We start from the raw sequence: 19,048 nt of genomic DNA, 5'->3' as shown, positions 1-19,048 counted from the left end.
TTCTTTTTATGTAGATAGAAGCCAAAACACCTTTTTGCTTTGGTTGGCATGATTCTGGTGCACACCCAAAAAACAGCATGCGAATTGAAGCCCAATCGAAGTTTTTCGTCTTCTTTCTACGCACATTGTCAGGGGTTTAGGAGCAGAGGCAAGGGCAAGCGAGGAAACAGAGAGCGAAGGGGAGGAGGCAGAAGAAAAGATGAGTGATGACGACGACCCGAGATCTCCGAGTCTTTCCAGTGAATCAGAGGATTCACAGAAAGGAGCACCAGTGGCCAGGGCAAGGGGGGAGTCTAGGGGGGCACCCCAGGAAGATAGAGCCAGAGGGGACTCAGAGGAGAGCAGTTGGAAATCGGGACCAGTGTCACCGCCAGAGAGCAGGGAAGAGGAAGGGAGCCAGGGGGCAAGCGCCGGCAGCTCACAACAGGAGGGAGGACACGAGTCAGGAGTGGCCACACCTCCATCGGGGAGCGAAGAGACGGTTAGACGGAAGGTGGAAGGTTGGGCGCGCGCGCCAAGTTCAAATGCACCGGAAGGCGGCGCAGGAGGCAGCCCGGAAAGGGAGCCAAGTCCTAAAGCCCGGCGCAAGGAGACAGGAGGGTCCGGGGGGTCAGCGTCAGAAGAATCCCGGAGGGAGGAGACCCCGGGGGGCAGAGGGACCCAGAGGAGAATAGTCAGGCGGAAAAGGTGGAGCAGGGCGAGGATATTAAGTTGGTGCACAAGGGGCGGAGACTCAGACGGAGCTTCGCCGATCTAGCTACTAGACGTAGAGTTGCACGCAGCAGCTTGAGAATGGAAACTGTAACTCAATAAAGACTTTTACTTAATGATCGCTGGCTAGCGTGATCCTCTGTGAGCTAGGATCTTCAAGCAGCTCTGACAGTAAGCTCCGTCTCATAATTGTGGGCATCTACAGCCTCGAGGAGGGGAGAGAAGCAGGTGCCTACCAGCGAGCTCACGAACGGCAGCCGACATGACGGCTGAGCAGCAGATAGCGGAACTCAGAGAAGCAGTGTCACAACTGAATGCAGCGGCTCTCGCATCCAGGAAGAGAGAGGAGGAGGCAGCTGCCGCCTGCAGGGATCTCCAGGTCAGGTTAGACGTGCTTACAAAGCAGACGCCCAGGCAGGAGGGAATTGGGTTGGCGAGACGAACAGGCGGTCTGGTCTCTCACTTCGATGGGAACCTGCAACAGTATCCCAACTTTAGAGCAGACGTACTGTGCGCACTGCAACTGCTGAATAAAGACTTTAGAGATGAGCAAGAGAAAGTGGGATTCATCATGTCCCATTTGCATGGGGATGCTAAAGCATGGCTGCGCAATTTATGGAGAGATAAGGATCCGGCGCTCCAAAATGCGGATGCCTTTATTAAAGCGATGGATGGGTGTTTTTTATCAAGCATTGACGTGGATCTTGCCCGGAAGGAGGTGCATGGACTAAGGCAAGGGAGGGCCAGCGTGAGGCAGTACCATGCCCGCTTTTTCGCTTTGGTCAGTGCCCTGGAATGGGACAGAGATTCGGCCCTGTAAGAGACCTCTTTTGGGAGGGGTTGCACAGCTCGATTAAAGATGAAATCGCGAGGGGGGAGAGACCCCGGACCACCCAGGAGGTCGTTCAGAGGGCACTGGCAGTGGGGGTGCGGCTGGAAGAACGTCCGTGGAGCAGGGACGAAGGGCGTGGAGGGCGCGAACCAGCCAGGGGCTCCTCCTTCCTTCCCAGAGAAGCAGCGCGTGCGCAATCCACGCCTCCGCCAGGAGGAGGAGCGGAACCTATGGAGGTTGGAGGTGCAAGGGCTCAGTCAGCAACCAGAGCCCTAGCACCGGCAGCAGTGAAAGCGAAGCCTCCTAGAGGGAACAGGAAGTGTTACGTCTGTGAGGAGCCAGGGCATATGGCGAAAGAGTGTCCCCAGAGGCTCCACAAGCTCACTGCAGCCTCAGCAATGGTGACTGCAGCAACGCAGCAAGGAGGACCACAGCAGGGAAACGACGCAGTCTGGCTGGAGGAAGAGGCCCTGGAGTCTCCGCCCCTTGTGCACCAACCTAATATCCTAGCCCTGCTCCACCTTTTCCGCCTGACTTTTCTTCTCTGGGTCCCTCTGCCCCCCGGGGTCTCTTCCTTCCGGGATTCTTCTGACGCTGACCCCCCGGACCCTCCTGTCTCCTTGCGCCGGGCTTTAGGACCTGGCTCCCTTTCCGGGCTGCTTACTGCGCCACCTTCCTCTGCATTTGAACTTGGCGCGCGCGCCCAACCTTCCACTTTCCGCTTAACCCGTTTCTTCGCTCCCCGATGGAGGTGTGGCCACTCCTGACTCGTGCCCTCCCTCCTGTGGTGAGCTGCCAGCGCTTGCCCCCTGGCTCCTTTCCTCTTCCCTGCTCTCTGGCGGTGACGCTGGTCCCGATTTCCAACTGCTCTCCTCTGAGTCCCCTCTGGCTCTATCTTCCTGGGGTGCCCCCCTAGACTCCCCCCTTGCCCTGGCCACTGGTGCTCCTTTCTGTGAATCCTCTGATTCACTGGAAAGACTCGGAGATCTCGGGTCGTCGTCATCACTCATCTTTTCTTCTGCCTCCTCCCCTTCGCTCTCTGTTTCCTCCCTTGCCCTTGCCTCTGCTCCTAAACCCCTGACATCCATCCCCCCCTCGAAGCCCCCCATTCCCCCCTCCCCTCCTTCCGGTGCTGGAGCTGGGTGCTGCTGTTGCAAAGGGACGAACGTCGGATATCGTTCGCTTCCCGTGGCGGGTCTCCATCTGAAGTCTCCCGGGTCTTCCTCCCTGCTCTCGTCGATGACGGTCACCTCCGCTTCCATCTCTGTGCCGCCGTGCTCGAAACCAGGGTCGTCCCCGAAAATGTCCATGTCCGTCTCTCCCTCACTTCCTCCTGGCGGCGTTGCTCGTCCTGAGCATTCCAGCCACTTTCTGCGGAACTGCTCCTCTGGCCTATCGTCCCACCAATACGAGGGTTCTGATGCAGATCCCGAGGGTGACCCCTCCGGGGAACGGACGTCTCGTGTCGGGTCCTCGTCCGAGTCGAACCCCCGGAACGTGCTGGCCGAAAGCGTGGGCGTGAAAAGCCAGTCGTCGAAAAAGTCTGCTGCCATAGGTCTATGTGGGAAGAGGGCATGAAACTCGTCTTTGAGCAGAGGTTCGTCCAAGGCGTAGCCCGGCACCCAGCTGTTCGCACTGGCCGGGGTGCCCTCTTTGGCGAGAAAGTATTCTACCCCCTCTTCCCCCCATCTGGAGTCCAAAATCTCCGTGACTTCGTTGATGCGCTCCTTCTGTGCCACTCCCGCGTGCCCTGTTCTGTCTCTGACCGGACTCGGCGCCGTTCCGGGTTCCTGGAACCTGTGCGGTGCCTTGTAGGGAGTGAGCACCGATCTGTGGAATACCGGATGCATTCTGGAACCCTCCGGAAGTGCCAGTCTGAAAGCTACCGGGTTGACCTGCTCTTCGACTTGGTAGGGCCCCAGTTGTTTATGCCCTAGCTTCTTCTTGGCCAACGACCTGGCCGGCACTGCGTGGGCTGCTAACCAGACCCAGTCTCCCACGTGGAGCTCTTCGCCAACCCTTCTGTGTTTGTCCGCTTGTACCTTGTATGCGTGCTTGGCCAGCTCCAGGTGGCGCCTCAGCTGATCGTGGACTTCCTGCAGCTCCGACGCGAACGCATCTGCTGTCTGCGGCTCCCCCTCCCCCATTCTTTCCAGTCCCGGGAAGGTTCTGGGGTGCCTCCCGTTGTTGGCGAAGAACGGCGTGACCCCCGTGGACACGTGCTTCGTGTTGTTGTAGGCGAACTCGGCAAGCGGCAGGTAATCCACCCACGTCGCAGGCTGTTGATTTGCATAACATCTCAGGTACTGCTGCATGATGGCATTGACCCGCTCCGCTTGCCCGTTGGTCTGCGGGTGTCTCGCCGACGCCAGGTTGATCTTGACGTTCAGGAAGCCCATCAGCTTCTGCCAGAAATTCGAGATGAACTGCCGCCCCCGGTCGGACAGAATAGACCGTGGCAGACCGTGAATCTTGAACACGTGGTCTATGAACAGTTTGGCGGTTTGCTCCGCCGTGGCCACCTTAGCACACGGAATGAAATGTGCCATCTTGGAAAACAGGTCCACCACCACCAGCACTGCCGTCTTGCCCCTCGAGCTGGGCAGATCCGTGACAAAGTCCAGGGCCACCCTTTCCCAAGGTTCGACCGGAGTTTGCAGCGGTTCCAACAGTCCGGCCGGTGGTCTGTGCACTGGCTTGGCCCTCTGGCAGGTGTCACACCTCGCCACGTAGTCTGCGACCTCCCCTCTCATTCCAGGCCACCAGAAATCCCTGGCTACTAATTCCACCGTCTTCTCCTTGCCGAAGTGCCCGGCAGTGGGCGCGTCGTGCATCTGCTGCAGCACCTTGGCGCGAAGGTCGTCTCCCGGCACGTAGATGGCCCCTTTACGGATGAGCAAACCATCTCGTAGCTGGAAACCGTCGGCCGCTGCCTTGCCCCTTTGCACCTCTGCCATCTTTGTTTGCGCGAAGGAGTCATCCTGCAACGCTCGTCGCACCGCCTCCAGGTCCACGGTTGCCGCGGCGCACGCCCACACTGTTGGTGCGAAGATGTGCATGGCGGCTGCTGGCGTTGCGTCCTCCAGATACTGCGGCTTACGGGAGAGAGCGTCCGCCATGATGTTGGTGTCCCCCGGGACATACTCTATGCGGAAGTCGAAGTTCGCAAAAAACTCAGCCCAACGTATCTGCCTCTGGTTTAGGAACTGTGCCGTGCGCCAGTGCTCCAGATTCTTGTGGTCCGTGCAAACCTGCACCGTGTGCTTGGCGCCGATCAGGAAGTGCCTCCACGCTTTGAACGCTGCATGGATGGCCAGCAACTCCCTGTCCCAGATGGTGTAGTTCTGCTCGGACTTGCTGAGCTTCCTGGAGTAAAACGCTCCCGGTCGCCACACCCCCTGCGGGTCCTTTTGCAGCAGGACCGCCCCCACGGCTCTGTCCGAGGCGTCTGTCTCCACCCTCATCGGCCTGCTGGGGTTGACGTGAAGCAGCTGCTCTTCCGACGCGAAGAGACGCTTGAGTGCCTGAAAGGACTGCTCCGCCTGCTCTGTCCAAACGAACTTCTTTTTCTTGGAGCTAAGCGTGTCTGTGATGGCCGCTGTCTGCATAGCGAAGCCCTTGATAAACTTGCGATAGAAGTTCGCAAAGCCAACAAACCGTTGGACCTCCTTCCGGTTGCGCGGACTCTTCCAATCCAATACCGCTCGAACCTTGGCGCTGTCCATGGCGAGCCCCTTGTCAGACAACTTGTAGCCCAGAAAATCCACCTCCGTCACGTCAAATTGGCACTTCTCCAGCTTGGCGTAGAGCCTATGTTGCTTTAGCCTGCTCAGCACTTCCTTGACGTGTCCGTCATGCTCCTGCTGCGATTCCGAAAAGATCAGGATGTCATCTAAGAAACAGACGCACGTCTTGTAGAGAAGTCCCGCCAACACGTGATGCATGAAAGCTTGAAAAACGTGGGAGCCATTTTGCAATCCAAAAGGCATAACTCTATATTCGTAGGTACCCAGTGGCGTGAACATGGCCGTCTTCCACTCATCTCCCTCCCGCATGCGAATGAGGTTGTACGCCCCTCGCAGGTCTAACTTGGTGAACACTTTTCCCTTGCGTACCTTTGCGAGGAGGTCGTCGATTCGGGGCATGGGGAAGTCCGATGGCTTGGTCCCATTGTTTAAAATGCGATAGTCCACTACCAGTCTTTTTTGGGGCGTGTCTCGCTTCTTAACAAAGAATACAGGACTGCCCCCCGCTGCCTTGGACTCTCGGATGAAACCGCGCTCCAAATTATGATCTATGAACTCTTTGAGTTCCTGCAGTTCGTCCTCTGACATGGAATACAGTTTCCCTTTAGGCAGCGCCGCCCCCGGCAGCAGGTCAATTTTGCAGTCATATGGTCTGTGAGGGGGTAGCCTGTCTGCCTCCTTCTCGCAGAAAACTTCCAAAAATTCTGCGTACTTGTGGGGAATCGCTTGCAGCGTGCCTAGCAGCAGCTGTGACTCCTCTTCCTCTCCTTCCTGCCGGGGCACGATGCAGTGTTCAGCACAAAAGGAAGAGCCGAAGATCAGCTGCCTCTGGTACCAAGCCAGCGTTGGGCTGTGCTTGTCCAGCCAACTCATTCCCAATACAATGGGCGTATCCGATAGTTGAGTGACATTGAAGCTGATGATTTCTTTGTGATTCCCAAGTCGCATCGCCATCGGTGGCGTCTGCTTCACCACTTGCCCCCCTAGCAGCTCCCTGCCATCCACCGTGACAACCTGCAGGGGCAGTGTGGCCGGTAGCAACTGTATAGCGTGTTTGTCGACAAAGTCCTGCCCTATAAAGTCCGCATTGCTGCCCGAGTCAACTGTGATTGGCACGTCCATGGTGATTCCATTGGGCAGCTGGAGAGATGCAGTGAGCCTCACTACTGGTTTGGGCGGGAGGGGGTTCACGGGCTGTAAAATCTCTGGGGACTGCGTCACTAACACGTCTGGCTGGGCCCCAGGGCCTCTTCCTCCAGCCAGACTGCGTCGTTTCCCTGCTGTGGTCCTCCTTGCTGCGTTGCTGCAGTCACCATTGCTGAGGCTGCAGTGAGCTTGTGGAGCCTCTGGGGACACTCTTTCGCCATATGCCCTGGCTCCTCACAGACGTAACACTTCCTGTTCCCTCTAGGAGGCTTCGCTTTCACTGCTGCCGGTGCTAGGGCTCTGGTTGCTGACTGAGCCCTAGCACCTCCAACCTCCATAGGTTCCGCTCCTCCTCCTGGCGGAGGCGTGGATTGCGCACGCGCTGCTTCTCTGGGAAGGAAGGAGGAGCCCCTGGCTGGTTCGCGCCCTCCACGCCCTTCGTCCCTGCTCCACGGACGTTCTTCCAGCCGCACCCCCACTGCCAGTGCCCTCTGAACGACCTCCTGGGTGGTCCGGGGTCTCTCCCCCCTCGCGATCTCATCTTTAATCGAGCTGTGCAGCCCCTCCCAAAAGAGGTCTCTTACAGGGGCCGAATCTCTGTCCCATTCCAGGGCACTGACCAAAGCGAAAAAGCGGGCATGGTACTGCCTCACGCTGGCCCTCCCTTGCCTTAGTCCATGCACCTCCTTCCGGGCAAGATCCACGTCAATGCTTGATAAAAAACACCCATCCATCGCTTTAATAAAGGCATCCGCATTTTGGAGCGCCGGATCCTTATCTCTCCATAAATTGCGCAGCCATGCTTTAGCATCCCCATGCAAATGGGACATGATGAATCCCACCTTCTCTTCCTCATCTCTAAAGTCTTTATTCAGCAGTTGCAGTGCGCACAGTACGTCTGCTCTAAAGTTGGTATACTGTTGCAGGTTCCCATCGAAGTGAGAGACCAGACCGCCTGTTCGTCTCGCCAACCCAATTCCCTCCTGTCTGGGTGTCAGTTGCCCTTGCTTTGTAAGCACGTCTATCCTGACCTGGAGATCCCTGCAGGCGGCAGCTGCCTCCTCCTCTCTCTTCCTGGATGCGAGAGCCTCGGCATTCAGCTGTGACACTGCTTTTCTGAGTTCCTCTATCTGCTGCTCAGCCGTCATGTCGGCTGCCGTTCGTGAGCTCGCTAGTAGGCACCTGCTTCTCTCCCCTCCTCGAGGCTGTAGATGCCCACAATTATGAGACGGAGCCTACTGTCAGAGCTGCTTGAAGATCCTAGCTCACAGAGGATCACGCTAGCCAGCGATCATTAAGTAAAAGTCTTTATTGAGTTACAGTTTCCATTCTCACGCTGCTGCGCGCAACTCTACGTCTAGTAGCTAGATCGGCGAGGCTCCGTCTGAGTTTCCGCCCCGTGTGCACCAACTTAATATCCTAGCTCGGCTCCACCTTTTCCGCCTGACTGTCCTCCTCTGGGTCCCTCTACCCCCCGGGGTCTCTTCCTTCCGGGATTCTTCTGACGCTGACCCCCCGGACCCTCCTGTCTCCTTGCGCCGGGCTTTAGGACCTGGCTCCCTTTCCGGGCTGCTTACAGCGTCACCTTCCTCTGCATTTGAACTTGGCGCGCGCGCCCAACCTTCCACTTTCCGCTTAACCGTTTCTTCGCTCCCCGATGGAGGTGTGGCCACTCCTGACTCGTGCCCTCCCTCCTGTGGTGAGCTGCCAGCGCTTGCCCCCTGGCTCCTTTCCTCTTCCCTGCTCTCTGGCGGTGACGCTGGTCCCGATTTCCAACTGCTCTCCTCTGAGACCCCTCTGGCTCTATCTTCCTGGGGTGCCCCCCTAGACTCCCCCCTTGCCCTGGCCACTGGTGCTCCTTTCTGTGAATCCTCTGATTCACTGGAAAGACTCGGAGATCTCGGGTCGTCGTCATCACTCATCTTTTCTTCTGCCTCCTCCCCTTCGCTCTCTGTTTCCTCCCTTGCCCTTGCCTCTGCTCCTAAACCCCTGACAGATACGTTGGGCGGAGTTCTTTGCTGACTTCGATTTCCGAATTGAGTACGTCCCGGGCGACACCAACATCATGGCGGATGCACTGTCCCGAAAACCGCAATACCTCGAAGAGGCGACGCCAGCGGCAGCCATGCACATCTTCGCGCCAACAGCGTGGGCGTGCGCTTCAGCCACAGTAGACCTGGATGCGGTGCGACGGGCGTTGCAGGACGACTCATTCGCGCAGGCGAAGATGGCAGAGGTGCACAAGGGCACGGCGAAGGGCGACGAGTTCCAGATACGAGACGGCTTGCTCTTACGTAAAGGGGCCATCTACGTGCCGGGAGACGAACTTCGCGCCCGGGTACTGCAGCAGCTGCACGACGCACCCACGGCCGGGCACTTTGGCACGGAAAAAACGGTGGAATTGGTCGCAAGAGACTTTTGGTGGCCCAAACTGAGGGGGGAAGTCGCGGACTACGTCGCGAGGTGCGACACCTGCCAGAGGGCCAAGCCGGTGCACAAACCACCGGCGGGACTGCTGGAACCGCTGCAAACGCCGTTTGAACCATGGGAGAGAGTGGCCCTGGACTTTGTCACGGATCTACCCAGCTCGAGAGGCAAGACAGCTGTACTAGTGGTGTTGGACTTGTTCACCAAGATGGCACATTTCATACCGTGTGCGAAGGTGGCCACGGCAGAACAAACAGCCAAACTGTTCATAGATCACGTGTTCAAAGTGCACGGGCTGCCGCGGTCTATACTGTCCGACCGCGGACGCCAGTTCATCTCGAATTTCTGGCTGAACGTCAAGATCAACCTGACATCAGCAAGACACCCGCAGACCAACGGGCAAGCGGAGAGGGTCAATGCCATCATGCAGCAGTACCTGAGATGCTATGCCAATCAACAGCCTGCGACGTGGGTGGATTACCTGCCGCTCGCCGAATTTGCCTACAACAACACGAAACACGTATCCACAGGGGTGACGCCGTTCTTCGCCAACAATGGGAGGAATCCCAGAACCTTCCCGGGACTGGACAGAGTGGGGGAAGGGGAACCGCAGACGGCGGACGCTTTCGCATCTGAGTTGCAAGAGGTCCACGATCAACTCAGACGGCAGCTGGAGCTAGCGAAGCACGCATACAAAGTCCAAGCTGACAAGCACAGGCGAGTGGGCGAGGAGATCCGAGTGGGAGACTGGGTCTGGTTGGCAGCCCACGCGGTGCCGACCCGATCGTTAGCCAAGAGGAAGCTGGGGCACAAGCAACTCGGTCCATACCGAGTCGAAGCGCAGATCAACCCGGTGGCTTTCCGGCTGGTGCTACCGGAGGGTTCCAGGATGCATCCGGTGTTCCACAGGTCGGTGCTCACTCCCTACACGGCACCGCACAGGTTCCAGGAACCAGGAACGGCACCGGGTCAGTCTCCGGAGCGGACGGAGGCGGGAAGATTGCCACAGCAGGACCCCATCAACGAAGTCACGGAGATTTTGGACTCCAGATGGGGGGAAGACGGAGTAGAATATCTCCTTGCAAGGGAGGGCACCCGGGCCAGTGCTAATAGCTGCGTGCCGGACTACACCTTGGAGGAACCCCTGCTCAAGGATGAGTTTTGTCAGAGCTGCTTGAAGATCCTAGCTCACAGAGGATCACGCTAGCCAGCGATCATTAAGTAAAAGTCTTTATTGAATTACAGTTTCCATTCTCACGCTGCTGCGCGCAACTCTACGTCTAGTAGCTAGATCGGCGAAGCTCCGTCTGAGTCTCCGCCCCGTGTGCACCAACTTAATATCCTAGCCTTGCTCCACCTTTTCCGCCTGACTGTCCTCCTCTGGGTCCCTCTACCCCCCGGGGCTTCTTCCTTCCGGGATTCTTCTGACGCTGACCCGGACCCTCCTGCCTCCTTGCGCCGGGCTTTAGGACCTGGTTCCCTTTCGGGGCTGCTTACTGCGCCGCCTTCCTCTGCATTTGAACTTGGCGCGCGCGCCCAACCTTCCACTTTCCTCTTAACCGTTTCTTCGCTCCCCGATGGAGGTGTGGCCACTCCTGACTCATGCCCTCCCTCCTGTGGTGATCTGCCAGCGCTTCCCCCCTGGCTCCCTTCCTCTTCCCTGCTTCCTGGCGGTGACGCTGGTCCCGATTTCCAGCTGCTCCCCCCTGAGTCCCCTCTGGCTCTATCTTCCTGGGGTGCCCCCCTAGACTCCCCCCTTGCCCTGGCCACTGGTGCTCCTTTCTGTGAATCCTCTGATTCACTGGAAAGACTAGGAGATCTCGGGTCGTCGTCATCACTCATCTTTTCTTCTGCCTCCTCCCCTTCGCTCTCTGTTTCCTCCCTTGCCCGTGCCTCTGCTCCTAAACCCCTGACATCCATCCCCCCCTCGAAGCCCCCCATTCCCCCCTCCCCTCCTTCCGGTGCTGGAGCTGGGGGCTGCTGTTGCAAAGGGACGAACGTCGGATATCGGTCGCTTCCCGTGGCGGGCCTCCATCTGAAGTCTCGCGGGTCTTCCTCCCTGCTCTCGTCGACAACGGTCACCTCCGCTTCCATCTCTGTGCCGCCGTGCTCGAAACCAGGGTCGTCCCCGAAAACGTCCATGTCCGTCTCTCCCTCACTTCCTCCTGGCGGTGTTGCTCGTCCTGGGCCTTCCAGCCACCGTCTGCGGAACTGCTCCTCTGGTCTATCGTCCCACCAATACGAGGGTTCTGATGCAGATCCCGAGGGTGACCCCTCCGGGGAACGGAAGTCTTGTGTCGGGTCCTCGTCCGAGTCGAAGCCCCGGAAAGTGCTGGCCGAAAGCGTGGGCGTGAAAAGCCAGTCGTCGAAAAAGTCTGCTGGCATAGGTCTATGGGGGAAGAGGGCATGAAACTCGTCTTTGAGGAGAGGTTCGTCCAAGGCGTAGCCCGGCACCCAGCTGTTCGCACTGGCCGGGGTGCCCTCCTTGGCGAGAAAGTATTCTACCCCCTCTTCCCCCCATCTGGAGTCCAAAATCTCCGTGACTTCGTTGATGCGCTCCTTCTGTGCCACTCCCGCGTGCCCTGTTCTGTCTCTGACCGGACTCGGCGCCGTTCCGGGTTCCTGGAACCTGTGCGGTGCCTTGTAGGGAGTGAGCACCGATCTGTGGAATACCGGATGCATTCTGGAACCCTCCGGAAGTGCCAGTCTGAAAGCTACCGGGTTGACCTGCTCTTCGACTTGGTAGGGCCCCAGTTGTTTATGCCCTAGTTTCTTCTTGGCCAACGACCTGGCCAGCACTGCGTGGGCTGCTAACCAAACCCAGTCTCCCACGTGGAGCTCTTCGCCAACCCTTCTGTGCTTGTCCGCTTGTACCTTGTATGCGTGCTTGGCCAGCTCCAGGTGGCGCCTCAGCTGATCGTGGACTTCCTGCAGCTCCGACGCGAACGCATCTGCTGTCTGCGGCTCCCCCTCCCCCATTCTTTCCAGTCCCGGGAAGGTTCTGGGGTGCCTCCCGTTGTTGGCGAAGAACGGCGTGACCCCCGTGGACACGTGCTTCGTGTTGTTGTAGGCGAACTCGGCAAGCGGCAGGTAATCCACCCACGTCGCAGGCTGTTGATTCGCATAACATCTCAGGTACTGCTGCATGATGGCATTGACCCGCTCCGCTTGCCCGTTGGTCTGCGGGTGTCTCGCCGACGCCAGGTTGATCTTGACGTTCAGGAAGCCCATCAGCTTCTGCCAGAAATTCGAGATGAACTGCCGCCCCCGGTCGGACAGAATAGACCGTGGCAGACCGTGAACCTTGAACACGTGGTCTATGAACAGTTTGGCGGTTTGCTCCGCCGTGGCCACCTTAGCACACGGAATGAAATGCGCCATCTTGGAAAACAGGTCCACCACCACCAGCACTGCCGTCTTGCCCCTCGAGCTGGGCAGATCCGTGACAAAGTCCAGGGCCACCCTTTCCCAAGGTTCGACCGGAGTTTGCAGCGGTTCCAACAGTCCGGCCGGCGGTTTGTGTACTGGTTTGGCCCTCTGGCAGGTGTCACACCTCGCCACGTAGTCTGCGACCTCCCCTCTCATTCCAGGCCACCAGAAATCCCTGGCTACTAATTCCACCGTCTTCTCCTTGCCAAAGTGCCCGGCCGTGGGCGCGTCGTGCAGCTGCTGCAGCACCTTGGCGCGAAGGTCGTCTCCCGGCACGTAGATGGCCCCTTTACGGATGAGCAATCCATCTCGTAGCTGGAAACCGTCGGCCGCAGCCGTGCCCCTTTGCACCTCTGCCATCTTTGCTTGCGCGAAGGAGTCATCCTGCAACGCTCGTCGCACCGCCTCCAGGTCCACGGTGGCCGCAGCGCACGCCCATACTGTTGGTGCGAAGATGTGCATGGCGGCCGCTGGCGTTGCGTCCTCCAGATACTGTGGCTTACGGGAGAGGGCGTCCGCCATGATGTTAGTGTCCCCCGGGACATACTCTATGCGGAAGTCGAAGTTCGCAAAAAACTCAGCCCAACGTATCTGCCTCTGGTTTACGAACTGTGCCGTGCGCCAGTGCTCCAGATTCTTGTGGTCCGTGCAAACCTGCACCGTGTGCTTGGCGCCGATCAGGAAGTGCCTCCACGCTTTGAACGCTGCATGAATGGCCAGCAACTCCCTGTCCCAGATGGTGTAGTTCTGCTTGGACTTGCTGAGCTTCCTGGAGTAAAACGCTGCCGGTCGCCACACCCCCTGCTGGTCCTTTTGCAGCAGGACCGCCCCCACGGCTCTGTCCGAGGCGTCTGTCTCCACCCTCATCGGCCTGCTGGGGTTGACGTGAAGCAGCTGCTCTTCCGACGCGAAGAGACGCTTGAGTGCCTGAAAGGACTGCTCCGCCTCCTCTGTCCAAACGAACTTCTTTTTCTTGGAGCTAAGCGTGTCTGTGATGGCCGCTGTCTGCATAGCGAAGCCCTTGATAAACTTGCGATAGAAGTTCGCAAAGCCGACAAACCTCTGGACCTCCTTCCGGTTGCGTGGACTCTTCCAATCCAATACCGTGCGAACCTTGGCGCTGTCCATGGCGAGCCCCTTGTCAGACAACTTGTAGCCCAGAAAATCCACCTCCGTCACGTCAAATTGGCACTTCTCCAGCTTGGCGTAGAGCCTATGTTGCTTTAGTCTGGTCAGCACTTCCTTGACGTGTCTGTCATGCTCCTGCTGCGATTCCGAAAAGATCAGGATGTCATCTAAGAAACAGACGCACGTCTTGTAGAGAAGTCCCGCCAACACGTGATGCATGAAAGCTTGAAAAACGTGGGAGCCATTTTGCAATCCAAAGGGCATAACTCTGTATTCGTAGGTACCCAGTGGCGTGAACATGGCCGTCTTCCACTCATCTCCCTCCCGCATGCGAATGAGGTTGTACGCCCCTCGCAGGTCTAACTTGGTGAACACTCCCCTTCCGCACCTTCGCCAGGAGGTCGTCGATTCGGGGCATGGGGAAGTCCGACGGCTTGGTCCCATTGTTTAAAATGCGATAGTCCACGACCAGTCTTTTTTGGGGCGTGTCTCGCTTTTTAACAAAGAATACTGGACTGCCCCCCGCTGCCTTGGACTCTCGGATGAAACCGCGCTCCAAATTATGATCTATGAACTGTTTGAGTTCCTGCAGCTCGTCCTCTGACATGGAATACAGTTTCCCCTTAGGCAGCGCCACCCCCGGCAGCAGGTCAATCTTGCAGTCATATGGTCTGTGAGGGGGTAGCCTGTCTGCCTCCTTCTCGCAGAAAACTTCCAAAAATTCTGCGTACTTGTGGGGAATCGCTTGCAGCGTGCCTAGCAGCAGCTGTGACTCCTCTTCCTCTCCTTCCTGCCGGGGCACGATGCAGTGTTCAGCACAAAAGGAAGAGCCGAAGATCAGCTGCCTCTGGTACCAAGCCAGCGTTGGGCTGTGCTTGTCTAGCCAACTCATTCCCAATACAATGGGCGTATCCGATAGTTGAGTGACATTGAAGCTGATGATTTCTTTGTGATTTCCAAGTCGCATCGCCATGGGCGGCGTCTGTTTCACCACTTGCCCCCCTAGCAACTCCCTGCCATCCACCGTGACAACCTGCAGGGGCAGTGTGGCCGGCAGCAACTGTATAGCGTGCTTGTCGACAAAGTCCTGCCCTATAAAGTCCGCGTTGCTGCCCGAGTCAACTGTGATGGGCACGTCAGTGGTGATTCCATTGGGCAGCTGGAGAGATGCGGTGAGCCTCACCACTGGTTTGGGCGGGAGGGGGTTCACGGGCTGTAAAACCTCTGGGGACTGCGTCACTAACACGTCTGGCTGGGCCCCAGGGCCTCTTCCTCCAGCCAGACTGCGTCGTTTCCCTGCTGTGGTCCTCCTTGCTGCGTTGATGCAGTCACCATTGCTGAGGCTGCAGTGAGCTTGTGGAGCCTCTGGGGACACTCTTTTGCCATATGCCCTGGCTCCTCACAGACGTAACACTTCCTGTTCCCTCTAGGAGGCTTCGCTTTCACTGCTGCCGGTGCTAGGGCTCTGGTTGCTGACTGAGCCCTTGCACCTCCAACCTCCATAGGTTCGGCTCCTCCTCCTGGCGGAGGCGTGGATTGCGCCCGCGCTGCTTCTCTGGGAAGGAAGGAGGGGCCCCTGGCTGGTTCGCGCCCTCCACGCCCTTCGTCTCTGTTCCACGGACGTTCTTCCAGCCTCACCCCCACTGCCAGTGCCCTCTGAACGACCTCCTGGGTGGTTCGGGGTCTCTCCCCCCTCGCGATCTCATCTTTAATCGAGTTGTGCAGCCCCTCCCAAAAGAGGTCTCTTACAGGAGCCGAATCTCTGTCCCATTCCAGGGCACTGACCAAGGCGAAAAAGCGGGCATGATACTGCCTGACGCTGGCCCTCCCTTGTCTCAGCCCATGCACCTCCTTCCGGGCAAGATCCACGTCAATACTTGATAAAAAACACCCATCCATCGCTTTAATAAAGGCATCTGCATTCTGGAGCGCCGGATCCTTATCTCTCCATAAATTGCGTAGCCATGCTTTAGCATCCCCATGCAAATGGGACATGATGAATCCCACTCTCTCTTGTTCATCTCTAAAGTCTTTATGCAGCAGTTGCAGTGCGCACAGTACGTCGGCTCTAAAGTTGGGATACTGTCGCAGGTTCCCATCGAAGTGAGAGACCAGCCTGCCTGTCCGTCTCGCCAACCCAATTCCCTCCTGCCGGGGTGTCTGCTTTGTCAGCACGTCTAACCTGACCTGGAGATCCCTGCAGGCGGCAGCTGCCTCCTCCTCTCTCTTCCTGGATGCGAGAGCCTCGGCATTCAGTTGTGCCACTGCTTTTCTGAGTTCCTCTATCTGCTGCTCAGCCGTCATGTCGTCTGCCGTTCGTGAGCTCGCTAGTAGGCACCTGTTTCTCTCCCCTCCTCGAGGCTGTAGATGCCCACAATCGTGAGACGGAGCTTACTGTCAGAGCTGCTTGAAGATCCTAGCTCACAGAGGATCACGCTAGCCAGCGATCATTAAGTAAAAGTCTTTATTGAATTACAGTTTCCATTCTCACGCTGCTGCGCGCAACTCTACGTCTAGTAGCTAGATCGGCGAAGCTCCGTCTGAGTCTCCGCCCCGTGTGCACCAACTTAATATCCTAGCCTTGCTCCACCTTTTCCGCCTGACTGTCCTCCTCTGGGTCCCTCTACCCCCCGGGGCTTCTTCCTTCCGGGATTCTTCTGACGCTGACCCGGACCCTCCTGCCTCCTTGCACCGGGCTTTAGGACCTGGTTCCCTTTCGGGGCTGCTTACTGCGCCGCCTTCCTCTGCATTTGAACTTGGCGCGCGCGCCCAACCTTCCACTTTCCTCTTAACCGTTTCTTCGCTCCCCGATGGAGGTGTGGCCACTCCTGACTCATGCCCTCCCTCCTGTGGTGATCTGCCAGCGCTTCCCCCCTGGCTCCCTTCCTCTTCCCTGCTTCCTGGCGGTGACGCTGGTCCCGATTTCCAGCTGCTCCCCCCTGAGTCCCCTCTGGCTCTATCTTCCTGGGGTGCCCCCCTAGACTCCCCCCTTGCCCTGGCCACTGGTGCTCCTTTCTGTGAATCCTCTGATTCACTGGAAAGACTAGGAGATCTCGGGTCGTCGTCATCACTCATCTTTTCTTCTGCCTCCTCCCCTTCGCTCTCTGTTTCCTCCCTTGCCCGTGCCTCTGCTCCTAAACCCCTGACAAGTTTCATGCCCTTTTCCCACACAGACCTATGCCAGCGGGCTTCTTCGACGACTGGTTGTTCACGCCCACGCTTTCCTCCAGCACGTTCCATGGCTTCGACTCGGAAGGGGAACCCGCACCGCGCACACGTTCCCCAGAGGGGTCACCGGAGGGTTCGGCGTCCGACAACTCGTATTGGTGGGACGATCGGCCAGAGGAGCAGTGGCGCCGGAAGTGGCAGGAGATACCAGGTCCAGCGACAGACGCAGAGACTGACATGGACGTTTGCGGGGAGGATCTTGGTTTCGAGCACGGCGGCACCGAAATGGAGGCGGAGGAGATCACCGTTGACGAACGCGGGGAGGAAGACTCGGAGGTCTTCTGTTGGCGGCCAGCAACGGGGAGCGAACTGTATCCGACATTCACTCCCGTGATGACGGAGCACCCACCAACCACCCTGGAGAGCGGGGAGGGGGGAAGGGGGGGCTTCGAGGGGGGGATGGATGTCAGGGGTTCAGGAGCAGAGACGCAGAGAAGGGAGGAGACAGAGAGCGAGGGGGAGGAATACGAAGGAAGGATGAGCGGGGATGACGACCCGAGATCACCGAGCCTGTCTAGCGAGTCCGAGGATTCCCAGAAGGGAGCGCCAGCAGCCAGAGCAAGGGGGGAGAGCAGGGGGACACCCCAGGAAGAAGGGTCCAGAGAGGGATCAGAAAGCAGCAGTTGGAGATCGGGACCCACGTGCCCAGCCGGGAGCAGCGGGGAGAAAGGGGACCAGATATCGGGTTCCGGAGACTTTCAGAAAGAGGGAGGGCATGAGTCAGGAGTAGTCACGCCCACCTCGGGGAGCGATGAAACGATCAAGAGGAAAGTGGAGAGTTGGGCGCGCGCGCCAAGTTCAAATGTAGCGGAAGCTGGCGCAGTCAGCAGCCCAGAGAGTGAGCCGGGTCCCAAAGCCCGCCGCAAGGAGGCGGAAGGGTCAGGGGGGTCCGCGTCTGAAGAGAGTAGGAAGGGAGAGACCCAGGGGGGCAGAAGGACCCAGAGACGGAAGGAAAGGCGCAGGAGGTGGAGCAAGGCTAGGGTATTAAGCTGGTGCGCTAGAGGCGGAGACTCAGACGGGTCTTCGTCGTTCTGACCTAGAAGAAGTAGGGCTGCAGATTGCAGTTTGGAAATGGAACCTGTAATCCAATAAAGACTCTTTGAAACTGAACGCTGGCTGACTTGGTCCTATGTGAGCTGGGACTGGGCGGCAGCCCTGACACATACACTTTGCGATTTTGGGGTAAATGTGCATTAACAGCATAGAACACGACTTTGAAATAATAAGAAATCCAAGATTGTTCTTTCTGTGTAGCTGGAACCCAAAGCAACCTGTTTTGCTTTGTTTAGAATTGTGACACTTCGCTTTGCTATTTGTGGGTGAATGAACAACAACAGTACAATGCAAGCTTATTCGTCCTCTTATTGTTGACGTCGAACCAATACACCTATGCTTGATTTGGGCTCATAAGAAACATTTCGATCTACGATTTTTGGTTGAATGTGCATTCTAACCCCAAAAACATCAATTTGAAATAAGCCCAATCAGAGCGTTATCATCTCATTTATATGTAGATGGAAGAAAAATACCTTTTTACTTTGGTTGTGGTGATTCTGTTGCACACCCAAAAAACACCATGCGAATTGAAATAAGCCCAATCGAAGCATATTCTTTCTACGCACATGTTAGCGAAAATATGGTGTTTTGTTATTTTGGTCTCATTACATAAGCTTTGCGATTTCTGGGTTAATGTGCATTAACACCAAAGAACACTATTTTGACATAAGCGAAATCCAAACTTGTTCTTTCTGTGTAGATGGAACATAAAGCATCCAGTTTTGCTTTGTTGAGAATTATGACACTTCGCTTTGCTATTTGTTGGTGAATGAACAAAAACAGTGCAATGCAAGCTTATTCGTCCTCTTTCTATTGCCGTGGAACCAAGATACCTATGCTTGATTTGGGCTCATAACAAACATTTCACTCTGCTATTTTTGGTTGAATGTGCATTCTAACCCTAAAAACATCAATTTGAAATAAGTCCCATAAGTGCCTTATCATCTCATTTATATGTAGATGGAAGAAAAATACCTTTTTACTTTGGTTGTGGTGATTCTGTTGCACACCCAAAAAACACCATGCGAATTGAAATAAGCCCAATCGAAGCATATTCTTTCTACGCACATGTTAGCGGAAATATGGTGTTTTGTTACTTTGGTCTCATTACATACACTTTGCGATTTTTGGGTAAATGTGCATTAACACCATAGAACACGACTTTGAAATAAGGAGAAATCCAAGATTCTTCTTTCTTTGTAGATGGAACCACAAGCAACCTGTTTTGCTTTGTTAAGAATTATGACACTTCGCTTTGCTATTTTTGGGTGAATGAACAACAACAGTACAATGCAAGCTTATTCGTCCTCTTATTGTTGACGTCGAACCAATACACCTATGCTTG

The sequence above is a fragment of the Podarcis liolepis genome, assembly GCF_965112155.1.
Source record: "Podarcis liolepis genome assembly, chromosome: 5".
Lineage (NCBI taxonomy): Eukaryota > Metazoa > Chordata > Lepidosauria > Squamata > Lacertidae > Podarcis > Podarcis liolepis.
The sequence above is the reverse complement of the archived record's forward strand: the minus strand, read 5'-3'. Positions refer to the sequence as shown.